This window comes from Protopterus annectens, chromosome 3.part0, assembly GCF_019279795.1.
Source record: "Protopterus annectens isolate FY-2018-M chromosome 3.part0, PAN1.0, whole genome shotgun sequence".
Taxonomy (NCBI): Eukaryota; Metazoa; Chordata; order Ceratodontiformes; family Protopteridae; genus Protopterus; species Protopterus annectens.
This window is the reverse complement of record NC_056731.1, coordinates 165,539,239-165,562,358: the sequence shown is the minus strand read 5'-3', so window position 1 is coordinate 165,562,358 and position 23,120 is coordinate 165,539,239. Positions and strand designations below refer to the sequence as shown.

The 23,120-nt window shown below is 46.5% G+C and overlaps 1 protein-coding gene across 1 annotated transcript in view; it reads left to right on the top strand.

Moving 5' to 3' along the window:
* Positions 1 to 23,120, top strand: part of LOC122796295 — a gene marked incomplete in the record, with an annotated part of 1,783,369 nt that overhangs the window by 585,138 nt on the left and 1,175,111 nt on the right.

Here is a 23,120-nt window from a genome sequence, read left to right as displayed (position 1 = left end):
TGCCTTCAGGCGGTTCCCCAGTCGGCCTGAGTTCCAAAGTCTTGGTCCGGCGTCTGTTGCTGTCGCCTCCTCCCTGACGTCAGTGTGACAGGGGTATGTAAGATGCAGCCAACGCCATTTTCTTCAGTCTTTCTTGCCTCGCAGTGCCCGAAGCAGAAGCAGTTTGCAAGTGCCGGTCGGCTGACTCCTGAGATTTTCATTCCGAATCCAGAACTGAAGTCTTCTACAAAGCTAAGTACCCCGTTGGGGAAATTTTTTCTTGCCTCAGACCGATGTCAGTAAAAGTTAATTTCTTGTGGGAAGCAAATACCTCAAGGATTTCCACTCCTGTTATATTCCATGCCTAGGCCCAGACCACAACGTCACTGGTTGTCGGTTTTGTGCTAGGCTTAACAAGCACACTATTAAACTGTTTGATTTTGTCCGACATTATTTTGGCAGAAAATTCAATTACACCATGCCGTTGGAACTTCCGACGACCGGAATACATAAAAAGCGCAAAGACAAGGACAGGCATCAGAGGCCCAAAACTGACTAGGCCTCTTCTAGGCCGGTCGCCGGTTTTCAGCAAGGTGCCTACGCAGCCCCTGACAGCTTCCACAGACTGCCTCAGACTCCCATGTGGAGCTGGCTGGGCCTTCGGACGCTCTAGGTTTTCAGCCTACCGAAACTAACCCTTCAGAGGGAACCGAAGTAGCTGAGCAATCCACCATTCTCCAAGACAGGCTACCATGCCTAAGAAACAAATGCTAAGGCCGAAGACCTAATCACCCAGATGGATCCCATCACCCTCCTGATAAAAGGCACAGACAGGATGCAGACTATGAATCTTCCGACCTGGTGTCCAGTTCCTCAGATTCATTCTCAGACCTAGGATATTCCTTACCCCCTTATGAGGATTCTGAAGCTGAGGAATCAATTCCATCAGCCTCTCCGCCTGAGGACTACTCCTTTGGGGAGACCTTACATACCATGAGGGAGCATTTCCATTGGGAAGGCCAGGATTACTCAGAATCCAAGAAAAGGCTCGAGACTTCCTTTTATTGCCTCAACACAGACCCCTTGCTATTCCGCCAGTGTTAAGATATTGTGGATGATGTGTACACTGAATCCAGCTTAAACCCTGACTCCTTACCTCCAGCGCCAGTTGAACCTGATAGATATTAGAGTCTCTGACTCTCATTTCTGTACAAAAGCCCTGTTGCTGTCCCTGAAACTATTTCTCAGGGACCCAAAGGGATTAAGGCCTCATCAGCAAAAAACCCAGTTCCCTCTGACAGATTCCAGAGCATTAGACAGATGGGGAAAGTATATACTTCTGCAACTTTAGCAATGAGAGCCTTAAATTGCTAGTTTCACATGCTAAAATATCAGCAGTTTTTGATGTCTCAATTGAAACAAAAGATGCTTCCAGATTCAGATCCTCCTAATTTTAAAGAAATGCAGGATTTATTGCATGCAGCTGAACAAGTGGGAAAACGTACTTTGCAATGTGGGTTTGATTCCTTAGAGGCCTCCTGTAGAGCAGCAGTTACAAGGTCTGTCATTAGAAGGCATGCTTGTTTAAAAGAACATACATTACCAGATCATGTTAAGGCAAAATTATTGGATGCACCTTTGCAGCGGGATGTTTGGAGTTAAGGCAGAGGAGATATTAAAGAAGATTGAGGATAAGGTGAAATCTGTGCAAACTGTGAAGGATTACTTACGGGTTCAGCCTCCTCGTTGTAGCAGAAATTGGTTAACACAGAATTGGTCCTTTCCAGTCAGACCTCAAAGGGGCAGATATAGATGTCAAAGAGGTAGAGGTTGGGCAAAAGGCCTTTACAGGCCTCAACAATGGTGTACACCAGGCCAGAACGAAGGGGAAGACAGGCCACAACCTTATAAAAAGCAACCTCAATGACTTCCCACTACAGCTGCCAAACAGCTCTCTTGGCAGCCCCCTTAGGAGGAAAACTGGCACTTTTCTATCACAATTGGCATTGCATCACCAAAGACAAATGGGTTCTCAACATTGTATCTCAAGGTTACAGGTTCCACTTTCACACTCTGCCAAGGTTAAAAGGAATGCCAAATCTGCCACCAAATCAATGGGCAGAGGCTCAAAAACAAATTACAGCACTCATGGATATGAGAGCTATTCAAAAGGTACAACCACAGGAGCAAGGACAAGGATTTTACTCAAGACTCTTTCTGGTTCCCAGGAAGGACAAAGCCTGGCGACCATTCTGGATCTTTCTTCTCTAAACACTTATCTGGATGTTCCGAAATTCAAAATGTTGACACTACAGCAGCTTCTTCCCATGCTGGGCAAGACAGCTTGGCTCGTGACTTTGGACCTCAAGGGAGGCATACCTGCATGTCCCTGCAGAAGATACCTCAGATTTCTTGCTGGTTCAATGCACTATCAATTCTCTGCACTGCCCTTTGGCTTGTCTACTACGCCCAGGGTCTTCACAAAGTGCCTGGCCAGTAATTGCATTTTGCAGGCAAAAAGGAATTCAAATTTATCCATACCTGGACGACTGCCTGATTCAAGCAGAGAGCAAGGACATTTTTCTAAAGCATCTGGCATTCGTAAAAAAGTTAAGATGTCCTTCAAGAATGCAACTGCAGTCATAACATGTGGGTTGTCCTGCCTCAGGCAGCCCTCGGTCGGCCGGATTCCAAAGTCTGGGTCCGACGTCGGCTGATGTCGCATTTCTCTCAGACGTCAGAGCGGCTGGAGTACATAAGCATCAGCCGACACCATTTTCTTCAGTCTTTCTTGCCGCGCGGTGCCCGAAGCAGTTCTCAAGTGCCGGTCGGTCAGCTCCTGTATTCTACGATACCGAAGTAATCAAAAAAGCTAAGTACCCCGTTGGGGACCTTTTCTTGCCTCAGCCGATGTCAGAAATTACTGAAAAAGTTAACAATTGTCTTTTTTGTGGTAAACAAATACCTCATAAGGATTTCCATTCTTACTGCCTCCCTTGCCTGGGCCCAGACCATGACGTCTCGGCCTGTGTAGCCTGTGCAGCCTGTGCTCGCTTCAAGCACACTCTCAGGCGCTGGTCGGAGTTCACTGAAGACTTTTTCGGCGATAAATTTGCTTACACCATTCCGTCGGATCTTCCGACATCGCAAACTCCCAAAAAGCGAAAAGACCGGGACCGACATCCTCTGCCCGCGTCTACCACCGACTCCACGCCAAAACCTAGCGCGAGTGCTCCGGTTCCCTCTGAGACTGTCTCTCCACCGCTCCAAACCGAAGACACCGCATTACCGACGACTCAGATTCCTGACATTACTCCGACGCCAGTTATAGATTTTCCTCCGGATACCGAAACCGAGGAAATGCCAGAGACCATTGCTGTAGACAAGGTCACTCCTGCACGTGGAGCTGCCAGGCCTCCTATGGCCATGTCTATTAAGGCCTACACTAGGGCTAAGGCAGCCAGCAAAACAAAGCATATTACTTCTAAATCCTTACCTCAGCCGACTCCGGAGACGCAAATTATGTCCATGGCTGCTGATTTGATTTCCATGATTAGAGGTTCACAGGCCCATCCTGAGAGAGCATCCCAGCCCCCTCCTGATAAAGGGCCCCTCTGACCCTACTCCTTCAGATGTGGACTCTGAGGGTTCTGTCCACTCTGATAGCCAGGAAGAGCTCTTCCAGACCTATGAGGACTCAGATGCAGAAGATTCCATCCCTTCGGCCTCCCTTCCTGAGGATATTTCTTTTGGGGAAGTTCTGCACACCATGGGGGAACATTTCAAGTGGCAAGGTCAGGAATATTCTGATTCTAGGAAACGCCTTAGGACTTTCCTTAAGAAGCCTCAGCACAGGCCCATAGCTATTCCTCCTGTACTTGATGTTCTGGATGATTTGTATTCTGACTCTAGTGCTACCCCTGATTCTCTTCCTCCTGCTCCAGCCAAGCCAGACGGGTATTACAGGGTCCCAGAAACTCATTCCCACTTATTCAGGGCCCATACTGCTGATTTGGAAACTATTTCACAAGGGCCTAAAGGAGTTTCAGCCTCCACCTCAAATCCTTTGCCCTCCAACAGGGAAGCGAGGTCATTAGAGAGATGGGGCAAAAAGGTTTTCACATCCCACTACCTTATCTATGAGAGCTTTAAATTGCCTGTTTCATATGTTACAATATCAGGATTATCTCTTAGAAGATTTACAAAAAACATTAGCTTCTCCTGATCCTTTAGACAGGAAGACTTTGCAGGAAGCTGTACATAACACTCAGCAAGTAAGCAATCACTTCCTGCAGTGTGGATATGATGCACTGGAAGCTTCATGTAGGGCAGCTATGACAGGGGCAGTGATTTGTAGACATGCTTGGTTAAAAGATCAACCTCTACCAGATCATGTAAAAGCAAAACTTCTGGATGCACCTTTGGAAAAGAACAAGCTTTTTGGTGCAAATGCTAAGGATGTGTTAAAGACCATCGAAGAAAAAGCAAAATCAGTTCAGACTGTGAAAGATTTCCTCCAGGTTCAACCCCCCAGATTCAGTAGGAATTGGCCTTCAAAAAACTGGTCCTTTCCTAATCCAGAAAAGTTTCATAGGGGTAAGAACAGACGTGGCCGAGGTAGAGGCCAATACAGAGGCCCTTACAGGGGGACGACAATGGCAGCCAGGAAACCAAAGAAGTGACGCAGGGGTTTCACCTGCCCAACAACCACAAACTCAATGACTTTCCTCTACTACCGCCTACAACTAGAAGCTCCCTTGGGCAGGAAATTATCTCTGTTTGCAGAAAACTGGCACAGACTGACAAAGGACAAATGGATTTTAGACATTATAGATCGAGGGCACAGGTTTCATTTTCATACCTTACCAAGAAAACAAGGCATGCCAAACCTACCACAAAATCAGAGGGCAGAGGCTATCAAGCAAATCACTCTGCTGACTCGTTGTGTCTTTTTCTTTTTCGGTTAGGAATTACAGCACAGCCCAGTTCGCTAATGATTGGATTGGTGATTTTTTACGGACGTTTACCAGAGCCTGCAGACAACCTTCCTACAAATGAGGTAAGCCCCATTCACGAATGTCTCCACGACGAAGAGGCCTAGCTGGAGAATTGAACCGCGAGCTGACTGACGCGACAGGCTACCGCACACCACAACGCTGACTCGAATGAAAGCAATAGAAAGAGTTCCACAACAAGAACAAGACCAGGGTTTTACTCAAGACTGTTCCTTGTTCCAAGAAAAGAATCTCAATGGAGACCAATACTGGACTTGTCCGCATTAAACACCTTTCTCATAGTACCAAAGTTCAAAATGCTGACTTTACAGCAACTCCTTCCCATGCTGGGCAAGGAGTCGTGGCTGATTACTCTGGACCTCAAGGAGGCATACCTGCATGTCCCCATCAGACACAGCTGCAGAAGATACCTCAGATTTCTTGCAGGGCCAGAGCATTATCAATTCTCAGCATTGCCATTTGGCTTATCTACTGCGCCCAGAGTATTTACAAAATGCCTGGCTTCAGTAATTGCTCATTGCAGGCTCCAGGGTATACAAATTTACCCGTACCTGGACGACTGCCTCATACAAGTGGACGACAAATTGATGTTGACAAAAAACCTGGATTATGTCATACGATTACTTCAAGCTCTGGGATACACAGTCAATTTCCAAATTAAGACTGCAGCCATCCCAGCAAATAATCTTAGGAGCCAAACTAGACACAGCCTCTCAGATGGCTTACCTGACAGAAGACAAGCAAGAGAAGTTAACTCATTACTTCAGAGGTTTAGCAAAACTCACCCAGATGACTGCAAGGAGATTCCTACAGGCCCTGGGTTACATGGCATCCTGCATTCTACTGGTTCCATTAGCAAAACTACACATGAGAAAGCTTCAATGGTACCCAAAAAGCATTTGGTCTCAACACAGCAACAACTTGGAGACAATCATACCACTCATTCCATGCCTACTAAAGGAATTCCTATGGTGGGCCTCTGTGAGCCAGGAAAACACAGGTATGTCATTCAAAAAACCACAGATAACACAGACCATGACTACAGATGCCTCAGACCTTGGATGGGGGGCGCATATGGAAGGCAGGTGTATACAAGGACAATGGTCTCCAAAGGAAACACATCTGCATATAAACCAAAAGGAAATGCTGGCAGTAATGCATGCCATCGAGGCTTTTCAACACCAACTCCAGCAAGGCCATTTAATGATACGGACAGACAACACCACTGTGATGTGGTACATAAACAAGCAGGGGGGCACCCACTCTTACCCCCTTTGCAGACTGACAATGCAGCTTTGGGAGAAATCACTGAGCCTAAACATCCAGTTACAATCCCAGTTTGTTCCAGGAAAAGACAATGTGTTGGTGGACAGCCTAAGCAGGAATTTCACAGATCCACACGAGTGGAGGTTACATCCGAAGGCCTTCAGACAACTCACTTCGACATGGGGCAAGCCAGAAGTGGACCTATTTGCCTCTCACCGCAACCATCTTCTACCAAAATTTTGCACAAGGACATACCATCCAAAAGCTTGGAAAATAGATGCCCTCTCATTCAACTGGAACTCCCTAGCAATCTATGCATTCCCACCTCTGCCACTGATGACCTCAGTATTACTAAAGATCAAAGCAGAGAAGCCCAAGGGAATCATAATAGCTCCGGATTGGCCAAGACAACACTGGTACCCACTACTACGGAGCATATGTCACACCAGGAGGTGGGCCCTCCCCAGTGGCATCTACTTTTGACTCAACACAATTTTGAAACACTGCATACAAATCTTCAGACACTGCAGCTAACAACCTGGGAGATCCCATAAATAACTTCAGCTTATCTCTCTCCAAGGAAGTTCAGCAGATACTAACAGAGGCTCGAAGACCATCCACCAGAAAGGTTTACTTAGCAAAGTGGAAAAGATTCAGCAATTGGAATACCAGCAAGGGACATGATGCATCATTATTGAACATCCCACTCATCTTGGAATACTTGGCAGATATGTTAAAGAACGGCCTCTCATATTCTTCCGTAAAGATACATGCATCTGCTATTTCAGCTAGATACAACACTGATCCTCCTGTTTTCTCTCACCCCTTACTAAGACAATTCCTCAGGGGAATCAAGAGCATTAAGCCACCAAGAAAGGCCCCAGTGCCAGCCTGGGACCTCAATTTTGTCTTAGAAAAACTGACTCTACCTCCTTTTGAGCCAGCAGCTTCAGTTGACTTGCAATTTCTCTCATGGAAGACAGCTTTCCTGCTGGCAATTACCTCAGCAAGAAGGGTTTCGGAGCTACAGGCCCTAATGGCAATACCACCCTTTATTTTCCACAGACAGGGTTTCATTAAGGACCAACCCTACTTTTATGCCAAAGGTGGTATCTAGGGTTTCTCTAAATCAAGCCATTCATTTACCTGCTTTCTTCCCCAATCCTGAAAATAAGGGGGAAAGACTTTTGCATACCTTGGACATTCACAGACAACTTCGATACTACCTGGACAGAACCAAGTCCAGTAGGAAGTCTGAAAAACTTTTTGTAGCTTACGCCCCTGCAGTCCAGGGAAAAGCAATTTCAAAACAGACTATTTCTAAATGGATTGGACATTGCATCAGATTCTTTCTTTCATGGAAAGACTGTTCCAGCCAATGTCTGACCACATTCCACCAGAGCTACAGCCACCTCTACAGCATTCTTAAGAGGGGTGCCTACCAAGGACATTCTAGAAGCTGCTACATGGAGCTCCGTGCATACATTCTCCAAACACTACAATCTCCCTCTATATTCCAGATCCAGAGCAGGCTTTGCTTCGGCAATCCTGCAGGGTTTGATTGCCACACCATCTCTTTCCTAGAGCATACCTCCTCCCCCAGCTAAGCTATGGCATTCTACCCACATGTTATGACTGCAGTTGCATTCTTGAAGGACATAGTACAGTTTTGTACCTACCATAAATGTAGATGTCCGATAGACATGCAACTGCAGTCGGATTTTCCCTCCCTCCATACCCCTCTATGCCTAGGGTCCACTCCTATCCCTGTTACTCCTAGCTGGGGATATCTGTTATGGTGTATTTGTTTTATTACTCATTTATTTGTTTGGAATCCTGTTTTTGTCTTCCAATTTGATTACAGCCTTCCTTGGAGGGCACCTGGCATCTGGGGTAAGAAACACTGAAGAAAATGGCGTCGGCTGATGCTTATGTACTCCAGCCGCTCTGATGTCTGAGAGAAATGCGACATCAGCCGACGTCGGACCCAGACTTTGGAATCCGGCCGACCGAGGGCTGCCTGAGGCAGGACAACCCACATGTTATGACTGCAGTTGCATGTCTATTGGACATCTACATTTATGGTAGGTACAAAACTGTACTTTGCCTGGGGTACACAGTAAATGAAAAGAAATCAAAACTAGTGTTCTCACAAGAGAATATTCCTGGGTGCCAGCTTGAACACAATGGTCCAGATGGCTTATCTCATGCCAGACAAGCAAGGGCAACTGACTCAATACTTTCAATTGATGGCAACAAAGACCCAACTCCCTGCAAGAAAAATTCTGCAGGCCTTGGGCTACATGGCATCTTGCATACTACTAATTCCATATGCCAGACTGCATATGAGGAAACTACAATGGAACCCAGAGTGTATGGTCTCAACACTGTAAAAGTTTGGAAACAGTTATACCACTAATTCTTTGCCTTCAACAGGAGTTTTGTTGGTGGGCTCAAGCTTGTCACCTCAACAAGGGACAGCCTTTTACTCAACCCACAGCCAGGCAAACACCGACAACAGATGCATCGGATTACGCCTGGGGAGCACACATGGCAGGAAAATGTATTCAGGGCAAGTGGCCCACAGAGCAAAGACATTTCCACATCAATCAAAAAGAGATGCTAGCTGTACAAAATGCACTTACAGCTTTCAAGGATCTGCTGCGTCCAGGACAACTACTAAAGGCAGACGCCACCACAGTTGTGGTATATAAACAAGCAAGGGGGCACACATTCCTACCCCCCTGCAGACAAGCCATGACCTTGTGGAACACAGCTCTAGACTACCAAGTTTATCTGCAAGCACAATTCCTGCCAGGAGAGAAAAAAACACTGGCAGACTACCTAAGCAGAAACATCATGGACCCCCCACGAATGGGAATTGAATCCACAAATATTCAGAATAACACAAAAATGGTGGAGCCCGGACATAGATCTGTTTGCATCCCCAATGAACTGCCAGTTAAAAAAATTCTGCACGAGGAGCTACCATCCACAAGCATGGAAAGTGGTTGCCCTCTCTTTCAGCTGGAAAAACTTGCAAGTATACGCTTTCCCTCCTTTACCTCTCCTTCCAAAGGTACTCATAAAAGCCAGGCAAGAAGAGCCCAAGATCCTGATTGCACCAGACTGGCCACGCCAGCACTGGTACCCAAGAACTTAGCACAAGGCCCACCCTGGATTATGCCTCAAATCCCACAGTTGCTGATAGCACAACAATCGGATACTTCACAGCCAGCTAAAGACCTTGAACCTAGCTGCATGGAAAATTCCTTAGCCAAGCAAGCAATGCCTCTCTCTCCAAAACTGTTATGGATGTCATTCTGGAGGCCACAAGGCCTAGCACCAGGAAAGCATACTCGGATAAATGGAAGAGATTCTGTCTGGAACCAAGCATACAGCCTTGACCCTCTAGTCCCAAACATTCCTCAGATACTGCAATACTTAACTGAGATGCTGGACAACGGCCTCTCCTCATCCATCAAGATCCACGCCTCAGCCATTTCTGCTCATTACAACACTGATCCACCAATTTTTTCTAATCCTTTGCTCAAACAGTACCTCAGAGGGGCTAAAAACATAAGACCGCCCCATAGAGCACCTACACCAACTTGGGACCTCAACTTTGTTTTGGAATAATTAACTTTACCTCCTTTTGAGCCAGCTAACACAGCAGAATTAAAATGCATCTCTTGGAAAACAGCTGTACTACTGGTAACATCAGCCCTAAGAGTTTCAGAATTACAGGCACCAATGGCAGTGGAACCTTTCCTCATTTTCCACCAGGACAGGGTGTCTTTAAGAACTAACCCTACGTTTATGCCAAAGCTGGTATCAAGTGTGGCTCTAAACCAAACTATTCACTTGCCAACTTTTTATCCAAAACCACAGAACAAAGGGGTGAGACTACTACATTCTTTGGACATTCACAGGCAGTTATGCTTCTACTTGGACAAAACCAAAGCTTTCAGAAAATCTGAACTATTATTGGTAGCCTATGCTGCAGGAGCACAGGGAAAAGCCATTTCAAAACAAACTATTTCAAAATGGATAGGACATTGTATATGTTTCTGCTATACTCGCCATGGGAAACCTGTACCTAGCAGCAGTAGATCTTACTCCACCAGGGCAATAGCCACTTCAACTGCCTACCTCAGAGTACCACCTACCAAGGATATTTTGGAAGCAGCAACATGGAGTTCTGTGCATACCTTCACCAAGCAATTACCATTTCCCTTTATACTCCAAATCCAGAGCTGGCTTCGTCACTGCTGTGCTGTAGGGTCTTATAGCCACCCCTAATGCCTTAGAGAACCAGCCTCCCTACCTCAGCTTTGGAATTCCACCCAAGTGTAATGACTGCAGCAGTGTAACACTAACATAGTACAGTTTTGTACCTTCCATAAATGTAGTTAGTGTTAATACTGCTGCAGCCCAGGTTACCCTCCCTCCTTCCCCTCTTACTTTCTTGTATGTACCTAGGTCTTCTACCCTTTACTACCTATGGGGAGTATTTGCTGGTAACTGAAAATGGTTGTTTGCTTTTTTTTTTGTATACTTTACTAGCAAGCTTACCTATTTGGTGGCACCTGAAATCTGGGGCAAGAAAAACTGAAGAAAATTGCTTCTGCTGCATCTTGTATACTCCTGTCGCACTGACGTCAGGGAGGAGGCGACAGCAACTGACGCCGGACCAAGACTTTGGAACTCGGGCCGACTGGGGAACCGCCTGACGGCAGGATAACCCAAGTGTAATGACTGCAGCAGTGTTTACACTCTAACATCTACATTTATGGTAGGTACAAAACTGTACTTTTAAGTAGATCTCCTCTGGAGAATGTCACCTTTTGAGTTTGTGGAATTGATCAGACAGAGGTGGTTGGTCCATAGATGCACCCTCCCTTGAAGAGTTTGCTTTCTTTAGGCTTTTGGAGCTGGCTCATCTCCCTTCTAGGTTGTTCCACCTACTGATGTACTCCTAGACCTTGGTAGTACAGTGAGCTTGGAAGGATCCTGACACAGCAGTTCCGATCTCCAAGAAACCAGACAAGCTTTTGGTTTCATCTAAAGGTGGAACAGACTTAAGCAAGGGTCCCCAGTGGATGCCATGGTTGTGGCAGCAGTCACTAAAAAAGAGCTCTCTGAAAGTACATCTGTGCAATTGCCTAATACGGTATTAAATGGCATATGCTTAGGCGACTTTCACACTTGGAGTACTTGACTACTTGGCCCACAAGACACTTTCTGCCTTTCCCTGTGGCCTCATACACATTACCAAGGCCATAGACTTCTGACTAGTCATGCTTTGCCAGTATCCTCCCTCAGGGTTATGCCAGTTTTCCCAAGGATGGACAATGCTAGTCAGTCTGAGTAAGTTTGTGAATGTTTCCTATATAGTTTGTGCAAGAGTAGTTGCAGGTGTAACTGTATTCCAGAGGTTTTAAAGGCATTAGGTTATAAACTTGTCACCACCTTGTTTTATATCTGTGGGCTAAGGTTTAGGTTTTTTGTTTAAGTACTAGAAGTGGTATTGGTGTCGGAGAGAGCTCCAGGGTGATTGGCTCTGTAATGACACAGCTAATTTTATGGGCATCTTCCCTCAAAAGTGCATCAGTTACTTAATGAAATGATAGGTCTCACAGGCTCCCTTGTTAGCTTGGGACTTTAGGCTGGATCTGTCTGCTTATAATCTATCAGGGTCTGTTTACCATATTTGGCTGTACTGTAAAATCAGAATGGCAAAGTAGGATGCCACAGCACTGGATACAAAGTGCTTTTGTCTTGTAATATGAAACGTAGAGACAGTTAAGTGGTCATTCCATTTAAAGCTGTTCTGCCTAAAGTCATGTCACATTCATACAATACATACACTGCTAATAAATTTAAATAAAATTATTTTCTAAGAAATCACAGATGTTAAAAAAAAATAACAGAATTCTAGGTCTATAAAGTGTATATTTAATTGTAACTTGCTCAGAATAACCCCAAAGATTTTAATATTTAAAACGCAATAGAAATCAGTCCCTTCGGTTCAGGGGCTGACCCTGTGCCAAAACAGCTCCCGAAGTCCTAAATTTAAATCTGACATCACTTCTATGGTTAGCAAATGGTGTTTCTCTACTAAAGAAATAAAAACTTGTGCTCAGGGAAATTTATCAAATGTTTTACCAATGCATTTTTGGGGATGTTCATGTTTCACTGCTGCAGTCCATTACATTTGGGTAATCTGCTAGCAGTTTGCCATCAGTCGGCCGGAATAACAGTCTTGGGTCCTGTGTAGGTTGCTGTCTCCTCTTCCATGACATCAGGGCTATAAAACATGCAGCAGATGCCATTTTTTTCAGTCTTTCTTCCTGCACGGTGCCAGCAGTAGAAGCAGTTCGCAAGTGCCGGTTGGCCGACTCCTGAACGCAAGTGCCGGTTGGCCGACTCCTGAAATTTTCGTATTAGTGTTTCTGATCTGAAGTCTTCAAACTAAAGCTAAGTACCCCGTTGGGGAAATTTTTTATTGCTTTTTACCGATGTCAGTAAAAGTTTAATAATTGCATTACTTGTGGGAAGCAAATACCTAATAAGGATTTTCATTTGTCCTGTATTCCTTGCCTAGGCCCTGATCACAATGTGCCTTGCTGTCGGTTTTGTGCTAGATTTAACCAACGCACTAAGCGTCGGTATATTTTTGCTTCTAAATATTTTGGTTCAAGATTTAATTATCCTGAAATGTAGTCTTAGCAATCAGACTACCAGAGTCCACAAAGAAACCCAAAGAAAGAGAGACCGTCGAGGTCCAAAACAGACTAAGCTTCTCCTAAGCCAGTTGCCAGTACTTAGTGAGGTGCTTTCGCAGTCCCTGATACCTGCTACTTTTGAGTCGCAGGCCTCTACCGAGGACCCAGTCGGAGTCCAGTATGCCGCGCGATTGAGTATTGAACCTGCGGATGCCTCTCCCTTAGATGGGTCTGGAGCCGCTGAGCAGGCACCAGCTTCCGAGGGTGTTTTCAGGCCTCAACATTTTTATACTAAAGGGACACCAGCATCAAAAACAAGGTAAAAAACAACTGTCTAAAAAAACTGACTCGAGCCACGTGCTCAGGCCCCTATGCCTAAAAAACAGATTATCAAAATGTCTGAGGATTTAATTACCTTGATTAGGGGATGTTAAGTTGTCTATCTTGCCTTCATTCTTGCTGGTTGGGTTTGGAGCCGATCCTCTGCTCATTCTTCTATCTTCAAAAGCTCGAGAGCTGCTTAGTGGCTCGAGGCCCCCTATATCCCATGATGCCTGGTGCTAGATCTCGTTTGCAGCTTCTGCTATGAGGTTGCATTTACTGGCTCTGGTTGTATTCACTTTGTTCATAATATTTAGGACTTTTTGTACTTTATTAGATATATACTTATTGTCATAGCATAGCTGTAGGTTCTGTGGTAGTGTTGGTGTTTAATTCCCCTGAAAAACTTGTTTTCTCCTTAGTTTTTCCTCTCCCTCCCCCACTCCCGTTTGCCTTTTTAAAGTAAGCCGTTTTAGTTATAGTGTGTGTGCGCGCTCTTAGGGTGTGGTAACTTGTATGGATTGTGTTTTTTCCAGTTTCTTTATTTGATTTTCTTTATAGGAATGTATAAAGACAAGTGTCTGGATTCAAGAAGTGCGACTCGTGCTATCAGAAAATGTCTGACAGATGGTCACACTTGTCTACTGCTTGGGCTCCCTACACCTGCAGGACTCTTGTTCGGTGTGTTACGCCTTTAGTCAGAGTCCTGCAGGTGCGTAGGAATAAGCTTATCCTTAAGGGTTTGCTTAAACCTGAAGGATCACTGGCCAAGATTCAGTCAAACCTTCTAGGCCATCGAAGCAGTCTGCTCCTAGCTCTGAGCCGTCGCTGGGTATGGCTTCTGCTTCACTTTCGGTTCCGGCTGGAGCCGAAGTACCTATCTCAGTTGGCCCAGACTCTTCCATCAGAACAGTCAGGGAGTCGAAAATGCTCCTGGTCACCATCCTTGGAGTCTATACACTCTTCTCCAGGATCACCCTTATTGCAATCTGAGCGGAGTCATCGATCCCACTCTTCTCTGTCATCTAGGCTATCTGACCATGATTTGGAGTGGTGAGCAGGCTTTTAAAGTCGCAGGCCCTGGCAAAAATGCTATCCAGCCCCCCTAATCAGGGTTCGGCTCTACCTGTTTTTGCAATAGTTCCTCCTTCGACTCATCCCTTGAGTTCGGAGCCGGAGCATGCTGTGGCTGGAACCGTGAGTCTGTCGGCACCGATACCTCCCCTTACGGTTCAGTCTGCTCCAATCTCTTCCATGGTGCCATCCTTGGAGGGATCTGGGCACTGGGATTCCCTCTGCTCAGAGGGGGCTAATGGCATCGGACCCTTGTCTGACCCTGATGTCCTTCAAGGATGCATCTGCAGTCCTAACATATGGGTTGTCCTGCCTCAGGCAGCCCTTCGGTCGGCCGGATTCCAAAGTCTGGGTCTGGCCTCGGCTGATGTCGCACTTCACCCGACGTCATAGCTGCTGTGAATTGGGTATAAAGGCATCGGCCAACGCCATTTTCCTCAGTCTTTCTTGCCGCGTGGTGCCCGAAGCAGAAGCTGTTCGCAAGTGCAGGTCGGTCAGATCCAGAGATTTCTACTACCGAAGACTTTTAAAAAAGCTAAGTACCCCGTTGGGGACTCTTTCTTGCCTCAGCCGATGTCAGAAAAAGTAAATAATTGTTTAACTTGTGGGAAACAAATATCTCATAAGGATTTCCACGCTTACTGCCTTCCTTGCTTAGGCCCAGACCATGACGTATCAGCTTGTCTAGCCTGTGCTTCCTTCAACCGACGGACACTTAGACGTCGGTCGGAGTTTGCAGAGGAGTTTTTCGGTCCTGCTTTTGCTTACAAAATGCCATCGGAGACTCCGACTTCACAATTAGCTAAAAAGCATAAGGAAAAGGACCGACACTCGCGGTCTGCAGTTTCGGCCGAAACCACGGTTAAGCCAACCGCGAGTGTCTGTTTCGGCTGAAACAGAGTCCTCTGTTCTTCCTTCGGCCGAAAGCATGCCTCAGATAGCCGAGGCCGCACACAGCATGGCTGAACCTGCTACTGAAATTTCCCCTGCTGTAGCAGGCACACAGGATTTATCAGATACTATTCCTTTAGACATATCTACTCCTGCACGTGGAGCTGCTAGGCCCCCTGCATCTATGTCTATCAAGGCTTTTTCTAGGGCTAAAGCAGCTAAATCCTCAGTCTTTGCCTGCTAAAACCCCCTCACACAGGCCTACCTCTAGTTCCCAAATGCTCAGCCTGGCTGAGGATCTCATTTCTTTGATCAGGGGATCCCAACCTCACCCAGACAGGGCCTCTCAACCCCCTCCAGAGAAGAGGCCTAGAGCAGAGGCCCCGGATCCTGTATCCACAGACTATTCCTCTGAGGATTCAGAAAACTCAGATCCTCCAGAAGGCCCATATTCTCCTTATGAGGATTCTGATGCAGAAGACTCAATTCCTTCTGCCTCTCCTCCTGAGGAATTTTCTTTTGGGGAAACCTTACATGCTATGAGAGAACATTTTCAATGGCAGGGCCAGGATTTCTCGGACTCAAGGAAAAGGCGAAGGACATTTCTACGTTTACCACAGCATAGGCCTTTAGCCATTCCTCCAGTACTAACAGTTGTAGATGATGCATTTAATGATGCCTGTACTGCCCCTGACTCTCTTCCCCCGGCCCCTGCCAAGCCCGACAGATATTACAGGGTCCCGGACACACACTTTCACTTGTATAAGGCTCCTATTGCAGATCCTGAAGCCATTTCACAGGGCCCCAAGGCTGTAGCAGCTGCCTCTGCCAAAACCCCCCTCCCCTCTGAAAGAGAATTTAGAGCATTGGAGAGATGGGGTAAAAAAGTTTATACTTCTGCTACTCTTTCGGCTAGGGCCTTAAACTGTCAATTCCACATGATTCAGTATCAGGAATTTTTGTTAGACCAGCTAAATAAAAAACTGTCCTCTCCTGAACCTATAGACCCTAAGTCCCTTCAGGATTTGGTACATAACACTCAGGTCAGTAATCATTCCTTAATGCAGCTATGATGCACTGGAGGCTTCCTTTAGATCAGCTATGACGGGAACAGTGATCAGAAGGCATGCATGGTTAAAAGAGCAATCCTTACCAGACCATGTAAAGTCAAAGCTCCTAGATGCTCCCATGGAGAAACAAAGCTTGTTTGGTTCCCCTGCACAGCAAGTGCTTAAGAAGGTGGAAGAAAAAGCAAAATCTGTCCAGACAGTCAAGGATTTCTTACAGGTCCAGCCACCGAGGTTTAGTAGAAATTGGCCTTCGAAGAATTGGTCCTTTCCAGACACCTCCAGAGCTCAGAGAGGCAGAAATAGGCGCCCAAGAGGCAGAGGTCAATCCAGAGGTGCCTACAGGGGACGTCAGTGGCAGCCTAACAACCAGAGAAGTTCTGCCACAGATCCGGCTACTACCACTTCCACAGGACAGACGCAATGACTTGACTCTGATACCGCCTACCAGGGAACAACTGGAAGCACCCTTAGGCGGAAAGCTAGCCTTAGTTTCCGTAAACTGGCATTACATTACAGGAGACAAATGGATTTTACAGACAATAGACAAGGGCTACAGGTTTCACTTCCACACTCTACCAAAAAAGAGAGGAATGCCAAACCTACCACCAAACCAAAAAACAAACGCTCTAGAACAAATCAACCACTTACTAAGGATGAGAGCTATAGAAAAGGTACCGCCTATGGAACAAGGGCAAGGATTTTACTCCAGACTTTTCCTAGTACCAAGGAAAGAAAACCAATGGAGGCCTATTCTCGACCTGTCCGCTCTGAACACATCTCATTGTTCCAAAATTCAAAATGCTGACCCTACAGCAACTTCTTCCCATGCTGGGCAAGGAGTCTTGGCTGGTGACTCTAGATCTCAAGGAGGCATACCTGCACGTCCCTATATGACCAGATTGCAGAAGATACCTCAGATTTCTTGCAGGATCAGAGCATTATCAATTCTCAGCATTGCCCTTTGGCTTATCTACTGCGCCCATTGCCCTTTGGCTTATCTACTGCGCCCAGAGTATTCACGAAATGCCTGGCATCAGTAATTGCTCATTGCAGGCTTCAGGGAATTCAGATTTATCCATACCTGGACGACTGCCTAATACAAGCGGACAGCAAGACCAAATTAACAAAAGATTTGGAAAAGGTTATACAACTACTGCAAGGCCTGGGATACACAGTCAACATAAAAAAGTCAAGGCTGGTACCATCCTGAAGGATAACATTTTTGGGTGCAGAACTGGACACATCAAATCAGATGGCATTTCTCACAGCAGAAAAGCAAAAGCAACTACCACTCTATTTCATGACATTAACAACACAGAACCAGCTTACAGCAAGGAAAGTCCTGCAAGCCCTGGGTTACATGGCATCCTGCATAATATTGATTCCACATGCCAGGCTGCATATGAGAAAGTTGCAATGGTACCTAAGGAATGTATGGTCTCAACACAAGCACAATCTAGAAGCCCAGATTCCAATAATACCATGCCTGAAGCAAGAATTCCTGTGGTGGGCTCAGGCCTGTCAGTTGAACAGAGGACTGCCTTTCCACAAACCTCACCCAAGCCAGACAATCACCACGGACGCCTCAGACCTAGGCTGGGTGGCACACATGGTGGACAAGTGTATACAAGGCCTATGGACACAAGACCAGCTGAACCTACACATAAATCAAAAAGAGATGCTGGCAGTGAAACAGGCACTGCAGACATTCAGACCTTTTCTCCAACAGGGTCATTTGCTGATAAGGACAGACCACACCACAGTCATGTGGTATATCAACAAACAGGGAGGCATGCACTCATATCCTCTATGCCGGATGGCAATGGACCTGTGGAATGTGGCTCTGAACCTCAACATTCAACTCCAGGCAAAATTTGTGCCAGGAAAAGACAATATACTACTGGACACCTTAAGCAGAACTACCACGGATGCCCACGAATGGATGCTGCATCCAGACATTTTCATAACCATTACGAAAAAATGGGGACTACCAGAAAGACCTGTTCGCATCCCCACACAACCACCAATTGAGGAAATTCTGCACAAGGACATATCACCCACTTGCTTGGAAGGTGGACTCCCTATCCTTCAGTTGGGAAAACCTGACAGCATATGCATTCCCACCTCTACCTTTGATGCACAAAGTGCTACTGAAGATCAAAGAAGATCATCCAAGGATCATCCTGATAGCTCCAGACTGGCCGAGGCAGCATTGGTACCCGCTACTGAGGAGCTTGTCTCGGACACACACATGGTCTCTACCTCTAGTTCCTTTACTGCTAACACAGAACAACTACAAGATCCTACATCCAAACTTGAAAACACTACAGCTAGCTGCTTGGAATATTACATAAAGCAAAATAACCCAGATTTATCTCAGAGGGTTAGACATCCTGGAGGCTCGCAGACCCACCACAAGGAAGACTTATTCAGCCAAATGGAAAAGATACCTCATTTGGAGTGCAGCAAAAGGAGAAAATGTATCTTTAGCAAACATAGCCAACATCCTGGAATACTTAGCAGAGCTTTTCCACAATGGCCTGTCTTACTCCTCCATTAAAATTCATGCATCAGCAATTTCAGCAGAATACAACATGGATCCTCCAGTCTTCTCTCATCCTCTACTCAGGCAGTTTCTGAGAGGAATTAAAAATGTAAAGCCTCCAAGGAAGCCACCTTTGCCTACATGGGATCTTAACTTTGTGTTGGAAAAGTTAACACTTCCCCCTTTCGAACCAGCAGCAACAGCAGAATTACAATTCTTATCTTGGAAAACTGCTTTCTTGCTTGCAATCACTTCAGCAAGAAGGGTTTCTGAATTACAGGCATTAATGGCAGTACAGCCCTTCCTTATCTTCCATCAGGATAGTGTTCTTGAGAACTAACCCTACTTTTATGCCAAAAGTGGTCTCCAGGGTATCATTGAACCAAGCAATCCATCCAACAGCATTCTTCCCCAACCCACAGAACAGGGGGGAAAGACTATTACATACCTTGGATGTACACAGACAATTGCGCTACTATCTGGACAGAACCAAGACCAGCAGAAAAACTGACCAGCTTCTGGTAGCATATGCAACAGGAATGGAAGGAAAAGCAATTTCAAAACAGACAATCTCAAAATGGATAGGAAATTGCATTAGATTTTGTTACTCTTTTCATGGAAAGACAACTCCAGAAAACATCAGACTTCACTCCACAAGAGCTACAGCCACTACCACAGCTTTCCTACGAGGAGTGGCTACCAAAGACATTTTAGAAGCTGCTACTTGGAGCTCCGTGCATACATTTGCCAAGCATTATAATCTACCTTTATACTCCAGATCCCGAACAGGTTTTGCAACTGCTGTTTTGCAAGGGATCTTAGCTACACCATGATCATCTTAGTGCCCCCTCCCCCAGTTTGGCTATGGTATTCTACCCATATGTTAGGACTGCAGATGCATCCTTGAAGGACATAGTACAGTTTTGTACCTACCATAAATGTAGATGTCCGAGAGGTATGCATCTGCAGTCAGGATTACCCACCCTCCTTCCCCTCTGTGGTACTCCTAGGGTATTTGCCCATCTTGTAGCTAGCTGGGGGAATCTATTATGGTGTATTTGTTTGTATATACATGTTTATATTGCTTGCTCTCTACTGTTTGGAATCATTTGCATTTATCCAAATTTAGCCTTCCTAGAGGGCACCTGGCATCTGGGGCAAGAAACACTGAGGAAAATGGAGTCGGCCGATGCATTTATACCCAATTCACAGCAGCTATGACGGGTGAAGTGCGACATCAGCCGAGGCCAGACCCAGACTTTGGAATCATGCTGACCGAAGGGCTGCCTGAGGCAGGACAACCCATATGTTAGGACTGCAGATGCATACCTCTCGGGCATCTACATTTATGGTAGGTACAAAACTGTACTTTCTCCCTCTCGGAACTTCGGCACAGGTGAGTTCGGCTCCTACATCTGCTTTGGAGCCTTCTCTCTTGGTGCCGGGAAGGATTCCAGTCTCGCCGGTGCCTTCGAGGTCATGGGGAGTGTCCTGGTGTCTGAGTCAGCCTCATGGTCAGCCTCATCGGCTCCTCCCCCCATGGTGCCTGCTCCTTCTGCCCCTCCAGACCCTAAGCGTGGGGAACAAGTGCTCCAGGGCACCCCATTGGGTGTATCTTTCTCTTCCGAGGCCTCCCCCGTTCATTCAGAGGAGCCCCCTCAAAAGAGGAAATGCAAGAGGAAGCATGTTGATTCCCCTGAGTCTGTCACTTCAGGTACAGACTTGGAAGAGTCGGAAGGGTCCCAGAGATCCCCCTCTGAGGACGTCTCCTTCTCAGACATCCTTGAAATCCTTAAGCAGAGGGGAAACTGGACTACCCTTAACAGAGGATGTCGGTATTCCTGGATGCGCTTGGTTCCCAACCCTCCACCTCCTGGATGTCTCCGCCTTTCGATCCACTGATGTCGGTGGTGGCTAGAAAGGTGTGGTCAGCTCCAGATACAATGGAACCAACTCCCCGCAGGCCCACAATTCATCACTGCCCCTCAAGACCAGCAATTTCTGACTAAGGGTGTTCCCGTTGATGCCATGGTGGTAGCGGCCAATAAAAAGGAGTTGGCTGAAACTTCATCTGCCCATCCCCCTAATAAGGAATCTAGGACGATGGACATATATGGGAAGCGGATATTTTCCTCTGCGACCTTTTCCATGAGGTCTCTGAATTTGTGCCATTTTACCCGCCTTCAAAGGGATCTCCTTAATGAGCTAGGAGATGCCCTTCAAGATCCATCAGCTGCGGAAGCTCAGGCTACGATTGCCTCCCAGCTGGCGACTCTAAATTCTGTAGTGAACTCCTCCATGCGGTTCATCTCTTATGCAGCCAATTGAGCGAGTAGGGCCACAGGCACAGGTGTGGCTTTGAGGAGACCAGCTTGGATGCGGTTATGCAACTTTGCAAAACCCTTCAGGGCGTCTTTCACCAAAACCTGCTTTGATGGTTCTGCTCTGTTTGGACTACAGGTGTGAGCAGGAAGGCAAGGCGCTCTCTGCCGCTGGAATCCATTTTTCCACTCAAAGACCGTATCCCAAGGGTCAGAAGTGGGGAGATGTGGTTCCGGAAATCCCAGGGAGCCGTGCCTGACACACATGGAGAGTTCCCCTCCAAGGGCAGAGGAGGGAACAATAGATGCCGCCCTAGGGGCAGAGGGGGTCCGCAGAATCAGGGTCGAAGAGAATCCTACTCTGACAAGCCCTTCCAGCATCCCTGAAGTGCTGCCCGACTGCCCACCTTTGGAGGCAGTCGTTGGAAGATTATCGCTGTATGCAAAAGCCTGGCAAAGTATAACACAAGACAAATGGGTGCTTTCTATCATATCCGAAGGCTACAAAATCCCCTTCTTTCGCACTCCACTCTTCCAACAAATCCCTTTCAGATGTTCCACCCAGTCTAAGGAATCAAGCAGTTCACGAAATTTCAAAACTGCCAAGAAAGAAACATCCAGTCAGTCCCAGCAGACCAACAAGGATCCTGAATTTACTCCAGGTTCTTTTTGGTACCAAAAAAGACAGGGGACTGGAGACCCATTCTGGATCTCAGCAGAATAAACAGGTCTGTTCAAAGAAAAGTTCCGGATGGTCACGCTACAGTCCATTTTACCCTTTCTGGGTCAGGACAGTTGGATGTGCTCCATAGATCTTCAGGATGCGTACTACCACATCAAAATGCACAGACGCTCCAGAAGATTCCACCGCTTCCTGCTGGGAGGCAGTCATCAGTTCAGAGCTCTACCCTTTGGTCTCACCACAGCCCCCAGGGTGTTCACCAAATGTTTGGCAGTAGTCACCGCTCACTTGAGATGGCAAGGATTCCAGGTGTTTCCATATTTGGACGACTGTCTCCTTACTGCAACCACCAGGCATCACCTGCTGCGAGCCAGAGACTACACCATCCAAGCATGCTCCTCTCTAGGTATCAAAATAAATTTCGAAGTCAGCATTGTCGCCTTGTCAATCTATCACCTTTATAGGCGCAAACTTAAACACAAAGAACATGTCAGCGACTCTCCCAGTAGACAGTGTTAGCCATTAGATAGCATGTGCAGGTTTTATTAGGATGCAAAAAGATTCAGACCAGATTCGTCCTAAAAACATAGGGTCTCATGACAGCGGCTATAATACTAGTCCCCCTTGCACGTTTACATGAGGATTCTTCAGTGGATGCTGTTCACACAATGGTCCTTCAGCAACTCCCAATGTCTCACAAGATATAATGATCAGTCATGCAAAAACCAACTTGTTTGGTGGATGGTTTCCCCATTATGCCAGGGCAGACCATTTGTTCTTCCTCCTCCAGTAGCTACGGTGACCACGGACGCCTCCCTAATCGGGTGGTGGTGGGGGGGGCATTTTCAGGGCAGAACAGTCCAAGGCACCTGGCAGCCTCACGAATGCTATCTGCATATCAATGTCTTGGAGATGAGAGCCATGCTTTTAGCATTGCAAGCTCTTCAGAACTCTCTCCCACCGGGACCACTGCAATTCAAACAGACAATGTCAGTGGTACGGTACATCAACAAGCAGGGCGGAACCAAGACATGCCCCTTATGTCGAGAAGCACTCTGACTTTGGCAGTGGGCGATCTCTTCCCAACGGTTTCTGATAGCAGAGCATATCTCTGGGAAGTCCAACGTTATAGCAGACAGGCTGAGCAGAGCAATTCTCATGCCTCACGAGTGGTCTCAGACTGTGGCGGACAAAATCTTCCGCAAATGGGGTTAGCCTTGCTGCAATA